Below are 9927 nucleotides of genomic sequence, written 5' to 3' on the forward strand. Positions count from 1 at the left end.
TTTATCTATAATCACTATAAATTTTATTGAAAGTGGAGTTATATTCGGAAAATACCTTTTTATGTTATGAGACTACAAAAAAAACGTTAGATATAGTTTAGTTGTTAATAAAACTTATTTGAAATGTAGTGTAAAGAACAAAAAGAATTTAATTAAATATTTGATACAAAATATTTTTTAAGTTATTGTACATAAAAGAATTTATAAGCTTAATATAAGTTATTAGTTATTATATAAAAATATAATATTGAACAAAATATAGCCATGCTTTCCAGTACACTACAAACAAACTAGTAATTTTTCCGACACGTTCTTTAAAAGTATGTAATGTGTGATAATTAATAAAACTAAATATACATTTTTGTTTTATTTATTAATTTTTCAGTTTTTATCTACAATCATTATAAGTTTAATTAAAAGCAGAGTTATATTCAGAAAATACCTTTTTATGTTATGAGACTATAAAAAAACATTAGATATAGTTTAGTTGTTAATAAAACTTATATGACATGTAGTGTAAAGAACAAAATAATTTAATTAAATATTAAATATAAAATATTTTTTAAGTTATTGTACATAAAAGAATTTATAAGCTTAATATAAGTTATTGTTATTATATAAAAAGTATAATATTGAACAAAATATAAAAAAAGAAAAATAAAAAGTAAGGAATATGGGCTACACAGTGTGTGGCATATATGTTTGTCAAGACATTTTAAAAATAACATGGTTCTTTTTAAGTAGCCATGCTTTCCACACTACAAACAAACTAGTAATTTGTCCACATATTCTTTAAAAGTATGTAATATGTGAAACTAAATAAAACTAAATACACATTTTGTTTTATTTATTAATTTTTCAATTTTTATCTACGATCACTCTAAGTTTTACCGAAAGCAGAGTTATATTCGGAAAATACCTTTTTATGTTATGAGACTATAAAACAACGTTGTTAGATATAGTTTAGTTGTTAATAAAACTTATTTGAAATTTAGTGTAAAGAACAAAAGAATTTAATTAAATATTAGACACAAAATATTTTTAAGTTATTGTACAAAAAATAAATAAATTTATAAGCTTAATATAAGTTATTAGTTATTATATAAAAAATATAATATTTAACAAAATATAAAAAATAAAAATAAAAAGTAAGGAATACGTGACTACTCAGCGTGTAGCATATATGTTTGTCAAAACATTTTAGAATGACATGATTCTTTTTAAGTAGCCATGCTTTCCACACGACACCCTGTATCGTAACGAACGTGATAAAAGCCAACCGAATTTGTATAAACTCATCGTATTTTCTTTTAGTTCTAGTACCATACCGAAAATTGATCGAAAGTAGATTTTTTTAGCTCTGGTATCGTAACAAACGTGACGGAAACCGAAAACATTTGCGTAGAATGACCACCTCAACGTCTAAGATCGACAACGACCGGGTTTTACCAACTGACGCTGACAAAAGCCAACCGAATTCGCATAGATCACCGCATGTTCGTTTAGTTCTAGTACCATACCGAAAATTGATCGAAAGTAGATATTTTTTAGCTCCGGTATCGTAACAAACGTGACGGAAACCGAACACATTTGCGTAGAATGACCACCTCAACGTCTAAGATTGACAACGGCCGGTTTTATCAACTGGCGTCACCCAATTGGTCTATCTCGATTTTTATAACTTTTTTGTTCTATTTTTTGGTTTTACTTCCGGTACAATAACGTACGCTTGAGTTTTACCACCATCCGGGGCTGGTCGGTAACTAAAAAATCACGATTTTTGTTTCTTGATCAATTTGATTCCAGTTGATAATTGTAATTTCAACATATGAAATAACTAAAAATCTAATTGAATTTGTCAATCCAATCTGTAGCCGATGACAATTTTCAAACCCTGGTTTTCTGCAACAAATCACAATCACAGTTATTTAACTGAAGGATTGAAATTCTATTTGCCGATTGTTTCTTTCAATCAATTCCAAAATCAAAGCCCTCTCGCTTTCTAATGGTATTCCAGAACCGATTTACGGATCGATTATTAATGATCGGCAATGAGATTGCAATTTTAATTGAAAATAAATATTGTGGCTCTGATGCCAAATGATACCCAGAATATATGAAATTGAGGTATAGATTGAGAATAACAACAACTGAATTCTCAAAAGGTTATTAATTTCCATTGATCATGTCAAGTATTTATATCGATTGGCTACCATGTAAACGACGGATCAGTTCATCACACCGGTTCAAGTTTTAACGTAAACGACTTTACAACTTTAACCCTTCTAAAATACATAATTATTAAAACAACATCACCAACACTAAAAGAACCCGCAATCCCAAAACTAGTGTCGGCAACGCTACCGTTTCCTCCAACTTTTGTGTCATCGCCCCATACCAATTCCAATCTAATTTTACATCCTTGTAACCTACCTAAGTGTTCACGTAATAACCTTCAAGCCTCCTACCAAACTCTAAACTTTGAAAAACTAATTGAAGAGAACTTCCCATTCCAAATTAAGCCTAAGTATACCTTTAATGTTGCTTCATTGAACCCAATAACAAACCTTGTTTCCAAACCCATAGCAACTTCTACCCCTACCCTTCAATGGCCTTTACTATCAATTCCAACCAATCTCACCCACACTAGGCATTATGTGTCTGCTACTACGAAATTGTTATTGTTTAAATGTGAAACAAGACACCCTGATTGGCGCTCACCCTGGCCCTCGGTTGACACTATCCCAAATGCCACCGGAAGACTTGAATGGCAGCCACCGTGGTACACCGCCTAGCTTTTGGGTCTCCGTCCTTGAGGACAAGGACGTTTTCAAGTGGTCGGGAATTGTTACGATATATGATTTAATTAAGTTTAATATATTATTTAAGTATATTTATTATTTAGTTTCCTTATTGTATTATAACTAGGTTTCCTTATTGTTTATCTTTTCCTATTTTATGTGTTTTTCTTTTCATATAAATTGTAATCGTTTCAATAAGAAAAAAATAAGAAAATTTGTCTCAAGTTTGGTTTCTCTTCTTCTCTTTTGTTCTTGGAGCCTAACCCACTCTACGGGTATATCGGGAGATTGACCATCTCGAATCGGTCTATATCAGAAGGATTGAAATTCTATTTGCCGATTGTTTCTCTCAATCAATTCCAAAATCAAAGCCCTCTCGCTTTCTAATGGTATTCCAGAACCGATTTACGGATCGATTATTAATGATCGACAATGAGATTGCAATTTTAATTGAAAATAAATATTTTGGCTCTGATGTCAATTGATACCCAGAATATAAGAAATTGAGGTAAAGATTGAGAATAACAACCAAATTCTCAAAAGGTTATTAATTTCCATTGATCATGTCAATATTTATATCGATTGGGTACCATGTAAACGACGGATTAGTTCATCACACCGTTTCAAGTTTTAACGTAAACGACTTTACAACTTTAACCCTTCTAAATACATAATTGAAATATACTAACTAAACATACTTTAATACTTTGACATATCAAACCTTATACTTTACGTGGGAGGGATTAATTCTAACATTAATCCCCTTAATAACATGTAAAGATAAGGTAAAGTGGCTCTTGACCTGAGTTATATTAAGGTAAGGTGGCCAAAGGCCCCTATGGTCCAGTGGTTACGACCTCTCTCTTTCACGGAGAAAACGAGGGTTCAAGTCCCTCTAGGGGTATACCAATACTAAAGACTATAAGGAGTGAGATTTTCTATCAAGTGATCCATATTTGTCAAGTCCTTCTAATAGTCTACTCAGTGGGACTTTGTATTTCATATGATCATATCAAGTGATATATATTTTTCAAATCTATCTGGGAGACGAAAGGAAGTTGATTATGGAACGTCTAAATTGAATTAGGCGTTTGGTCGATCCCTGAGTGGTTAATGGGGATGAGCTATAAACTCGTTGATAATATGTCTATGTTGGTTCAAATCCAGCTCGGCCCAACAATTTGTCAATGGTAGAACCCTCTTTTTCTAAAAAAAAACCTGACACGAGAGAATAAAAAAGAATCCAAAATTTCTGCTAGATCTCTTCTTATTTCCTTGGGATAGTAGTTCAATAGGCAAGAGCACCGCCCTGCCAAGGCGGACGTCGCGGGTTTGAGTCATGTCAGTTCCGACGGATCCAATAAGTACATCAATTCACCTCTCGATATTTAGTGAAAGAAGGGACATAGAGGATAACTGAATTCCGAAGGGGTTTTCATTCGTTTTTTAGGATTCTGTCGAAGAAAGAACAAACCCTAAACTAAAAAAATAACTAAAATAGTGAAGTTGATAGAATATTCCATCTTTTCTCCCACGCCTCATCTTTCTCATACTTATTTGTCTTCCAATGAAATTTAGATCATTAAAATTTAAAACCTAATTCCTCTCTTTTTCCATTTCTCATGTATTGTGTTGGGTTTTCGTAGTTTGGGTGGGTGGTTAGATTTTGTTTGATGGTTCTATTTTTTATAAGGCAGACCTAAGGAAGGTAGGTTATAAAAAATAAAGAAAAGAAGGATACGTTTATATTTCAAAATAAACGTATTCGTTATTGTGCTCTTCAAATCTTCTAACTTCGTCTCTTCACGCCAATATACTTTTATCTTGAAATTTGGCTTCGTTCTTTTCTTTGAATTCTCAATTTGTTCTACTTCATACAATTTCATTTTCTTCTCACGATTTGTTACTCACAACTTTGCTTCACACAATTTTCTAGCGGGTGATATTTATCCAACAATTGACTTCGATGTTTTCGCATTAGAACATCAAGAGGGTCGCTCATAGAAACTTTGCTACGTCTTGATCATAGATCTCAAGGTAACTTTATGAGGAATTATCTACTTTAGACAATGTCGGTCAACTCATTGTCCACAAAGCATATTTATTTTTAGATGTCAAATAAACCTATGAAACTCATCAACAAATTTTGTTGACTTTTTTATGCAGGCATTCTTAGTTAATTGAAGCATTGGAAACACATAGGGAGTCATATGCACTAGGATGCATTTGAGAGTTTTCATTTTATTGCCTGTAGAAATAATGTGATGTAATCCTTTTGGGACAAGATTTGTAATGAATATTAAACTTTTAATTAAACAAATGATCAGATTTGTTCGATGTAAACACCGATAACAATCCATGACGTGATTATGCCCCGCGTTTTCGCTGCTAGGGGAGTGTGATAAATCGGTATCAGAGCCACTGGTTATAGCGAACTAGGTCTGCATTAGTAGGTCTAAGTTATATCCATATGTAACATCCTACTTTTATATTAATAAATAAAGACATTATGTTTGTTTCATGTGCGTAATATTTAATTAAAATTAAATATAATAAAAAGGTATGGACTTGGATTAATGAAAGACGAATTAAAGGGTGGTGATGGGCCTTAGGTCCATAGGCTTAAGAGAGTATATATACTCCCTTAAACCTCCCTAAAACCCTCATTTCTATCTTTCTTATTCCCTACACACTCTAAAACACACACATACACCTCCCTATTCAACGCTGCAACCGAGGAAGGTAGATCAAAGACCAAATCAAGCTTGAATTTTGATAAATCTTGATTATAAGAGCTAGATACAACCCGAAAGTTCATAACCAAGCAAACCCGTAGCCTAGAGACGTCAAAAGTATGTTCTTTACTTCTAAAGGTTACGTTTTTATTAACGGTTTGCCCTAGAACTTAACCCTAGAGTAGATCGGGTAAAGATGAACCATAAAGTTACAAAATTGATGTTTAAAATGGACTTAACGAACTCATGGATATATACGGTTCATAAAGGATAACCTAGACTTAGCCTAAGAACATTTTAAACCCATAAAGGTTCAAGATTTATGGATAAACGGGTTAAGTCTTGGCCGAACACGGAAATGGAAACGGGTTATGGATGATATAGTGCCATAATAAAGTGTTAATATTGTGAGATGTAATTATAATGGTGATAAAAGGACCAAACAATATCAGCTATTCGAATACAATACATAAACTCGAATACATATTCACATTCGCATACAATGGGGGATTCGAATACAATATATAAACTCGAACACATATATACATTCACATACAATGGAGGATTCAAATACAATACATAAACTCGAATACATATATACATTAGCATACAATGGGTAACTCGATTACAATATGCATACTCGCATACAATGGGTAACTCGAATACAATATGCATACTCGCATACAATGGGTAACTCAAATACAATATGCATACTCACATACAATGGGTAACTCGATTACAATATGGACTCGCACACATGTCCATACTTAAATACACTTAAGGACTTGAATACATGGATGACTCGAATACAAAGTAAACGTTCGAATACAATCATATATAAAGTATTCGAATACACTAATGTGTTTTTATACACCAATGTATTCGAATACATGGTTTGTTGGTGTGCTTGCATGTCCTTTGAACCCCATATGGTTTGAATACAAAATTGTATTCTAAGTAACCTCCATTCAAATACAAAAAAGGAGAAAGAAAGATTAAGCAAGTGATAAGTATTTGATCACAAAAGGAAAGAAAGAAAGGAACACATTGTATTCAAATACAAAGTATTTGAATACATTAGTGTTGAGGGTAAAATTATATTCTAAGTAAAATCTATTCTAATACAAGGCCATGCTTATGAAAACAATACCTTATAGAGCCATTATAATAGACCAGACTTAGCTATTTTGGGCTGAAATATGAATAATGTGATTAGGACAAGTTTGATACACGTGGTTAATATACAGTTAGCAGAGCTCAGTTAAAGAAAGGAATAACCGTGAATGGAGAACGTAACATGATCCAGGTGAGTTTCTAGCCCCACTTCCTTGTAATGTTTTCGGGGCTGTGTGCATATGAAAGGTGAATGTTAATACACTTACCTTAAGTGGTAAGTGTATGATGATGAATGTGATAGTTATGTTATATTATGAATGTATGCTTGACAATGTGACATCTGCCCCGATCCGACCCGACCCAGGTACCCGTTTCTCTGACCCGATCTCTTTCTTTTATGATTTAAAATTTATTTATTTATACTTATACTTTACTTTTAATAATAATATATATTTTTCTTCCCGCCTCTTTCTCTCTCTTTTTCTTTCCGCCGTCCCGTCCCTCTCCTTCTCTCTTTCCGCCTTGTTTCCCTCTTTTTCTTCTAACTCTTTGCTTGTCCTTTGTTCCTTCCCGCCTAAGGTTGTCTGCGCAGCTCCACGCACCAGACTCCTTACAAGGAAGCCTGCGTAAAGACCACCTGTTTCAGCGATACGCGAGGCGAACTCTTCTCGCAGCGCGCTAAGAATTATAATTCTTCTCGCAGCGCGCGAAGAACGGTAGTTCTTCCCGCGACGCGCTAAGAATTTTAGTTCTTCTCGCAGCACGCTAAGAATCGTAGTTCATCCCTCGACGCGCGAAGAATTATAGTTCTTCCCGCGGCGCGCTAGGAATTTTAGTTCCTCCCGCGGCGCGCTAAGAAATGTGATTCTTCCCGCGGCGCGCTTAGAAATGTAGTTCTTTCCGCGACGCGTTAAGGTTAGTTCTGTCTGCCTTCGCGCTCGCGCTCTCTTGACCTTCTGTGTCTGCCTTAGCGCCTTAGCCTTCTCGCGCTCAACCCTTTGAGTTTTCTTCTGTTTAATCTAGCCGTTTGCTTTTGTGTTGTCTTATCTTTTGAGCTGTTGACCTAATCTGCTTTATGTCTGAAAAGTTACTTTCGGCGCAGCATGCGCACCAACCCCATTGGTTGACAGATAAAGTGACTGACATAATCTCTTGAGAATCTGCTTTTGCCATGCTTGACCAGTACCTTTTTCTGACCTGCCCATGCCTTTTTACTGTTCCCTGACAGCTTTATCTTGCCTCTGCAGCTGCCATATCTTTCCATATCTTTTACTTTTTGAGATCTTTTCCCCTTTTTCTAGGGATTGTGTTCCCTAGGGTTTCTCTATAAATAATAGTATTATTTTTCCTAACACTACACACACAAACACTTAATCTCTCCTGTTCTCCTTGCTCTCTCTGCCGCCTCCCTCTCTGCCTCCGTCTTCCTCCCTGTTCTGCCCTGCTTTTCCGGTAATATATATATATATAATAATTTGCTTATTAATTATGCTAACTTATAATCAAGACTTAAAACAGATCGTTAAAACAATAATCTTTAATTATAGGTTAACTTGTGCTTGTTTAAAGTTGGTTCTTGCTTTATCTTACACCGCATCGTTTATCAAGTGAGTAATCTCGTACCTAATCCCTTTTTGCTTTTAATGTTTTGGGATGTTCATGTGTTCGTACAAACTTAGTCTTAAACTTGTTTATGAACTTTAGTCGCGCAGTATCCCATGTGTTGAGGACGTTTACTTGGCTGTTTATTTGTATGTGTGTATCATTAACCGCTTTGTTCGGCCTATTCCGAAGTTTTCATGGATCCATTAGATGAACACGGGAGACCTATCGTTTACGGTTTTCTTTGTTTACACTTGCACAGATGTTTTCTCGTTTTTGTGCTCAATTGGGAGTACGGATTGAACTATGAACTATGAGCTATGATCTATCTAGGCTTGATCACAATCTGATTGCACCCTTGTTAAACACCAGACATACACGTGTTGCGCGCAGATTTATTGTTATCTATGTATTGTATTAAACTTGATTTCTCACCAACACGCAAGTGTTTGACGTTTATTTTAACACATGTTCAGGTTTGCAGTAGCTGTTTTGGAGCTCGTGGACACGTAGGAAGTTTTCTTTATTTTTGACCTAGATTAAAATGTATCAAGACAAGTTATTGCTGTTCGAATATTTTGATTTATAATATATTGATTTATGTGGATTTATGTTATTTGTGTTTACTTTGCGCGTGCGCGAATGAATGTATTTATTAAATATTGACACCCAATAGTGTCACGAGTAATGAAACAATATGTGGCGCCCCGATGTATAATCCGCCTTTGGTCGGGGTGTTACAGATTGGTATCAGAGCTCGTTGACTTTAGGATAGGTGGTTAGACGTAACGGCCTAGAATACCTAAGAGTCCCTTCTCGCGCATGAGAGAAATCTCATGTTTGCGCGCTTATTGTTAATTACTCGTTATTTATGAATATGCTCGCGCTTGCGCAGTATATGATTTTATGTCTTATTTCGCGATATTTCGATTTTTGTTGAATTTCGATTTTTATTGATTTTACTTACATATTCGTTTGTTGGGATTGAAAATCCGAAAAGTCATGGTGATACATGAATAGTTGATTTTCAATTTCCATTTACGATTATGTTCTGAGGTTGGAGACTTGAAAAGTCATGGTGATACATGAATTGTCAACCTCCAATACTCATTTTCTTGTATGTTTTATATTGAAGATTGAAAAGTCATGGTGATACATGAATCGTCAATCTCCAATACCCGTTTGCTCGTATATTTTAAATTGGGAATTCGGAAAGTCATGGTGATACATGAATTGTCGATTCTTGATTCGAATTTGTTACCTTTATTAAGTCTGCATTTAGGGTCATTTATTTTCCTTTAACTTTTGACAGTAACTGACTCCGTGAAACCAAGCTTTATAAGATTAAAACTTTGCGATAAAACCAAGATATTAACTAAAATTAAAACTTTTATAGAATGCCTACGCTATCTCGCCGATTTCAGAGAAGAGAAGTCTCGCGCATGCGTAGACAGCAACGTTCCCAGGAAATGGCCGCCGCGATAGCCCAAGCCTTGAGCCAAAACAATACCTCCAGTTATAACATTAAGTCCTTTAACGCGGGTAACCCTCCAAAGTTCACAGGTCTTGAAGGAGCCACCGTGATGCTCCAATGGCTCGAAAAGATTGAAAACACTTTCCTCCACACCCAATGCCCCTTAGACAGACGGACCCTGTATGCTTCCAGTGTCCTG

The 9927-nt window shown here is 34.8% G+C and overlaps 1 non-coding gene across 1 annotated transcript; it reads left to right on the forward strand.

The window, feature by feature from the left end:
* Positions 1 to 3633: 3633 nt before the first annotated feature.
* On the forward strand, positions 3634 to 3705 carry TRNAE-UUC (transfer RNA glutamic acid (anticodon UUC)). Its single transcript has one exon. It is a non-coding gene; the product is annotated as a tRNA-Glu (tRNA).
* Positions 3706 to 9927: the final 6222 nt, after the last annotated feature.

The sequence above is a fragment of the Bidens hawaiensis genome, unplaced genomic scaffold (assembly GCF_021521415.1).
Source record: "Bidens hawaiensis isolate Kalapana, Puna unplaced genomic scaffold, B.hawaiensis_p1.1 tig00006190_1, whole genome shotgun sequence".
In the NCBI taxonomy this organism is placed as follows: domain Eukaryota; kingdom Viridiplantae; phylum Streptophyta; class Magnoliopsida; order Asterales; family Asteraceae; genus Bidens; species Bidens hawaiensis.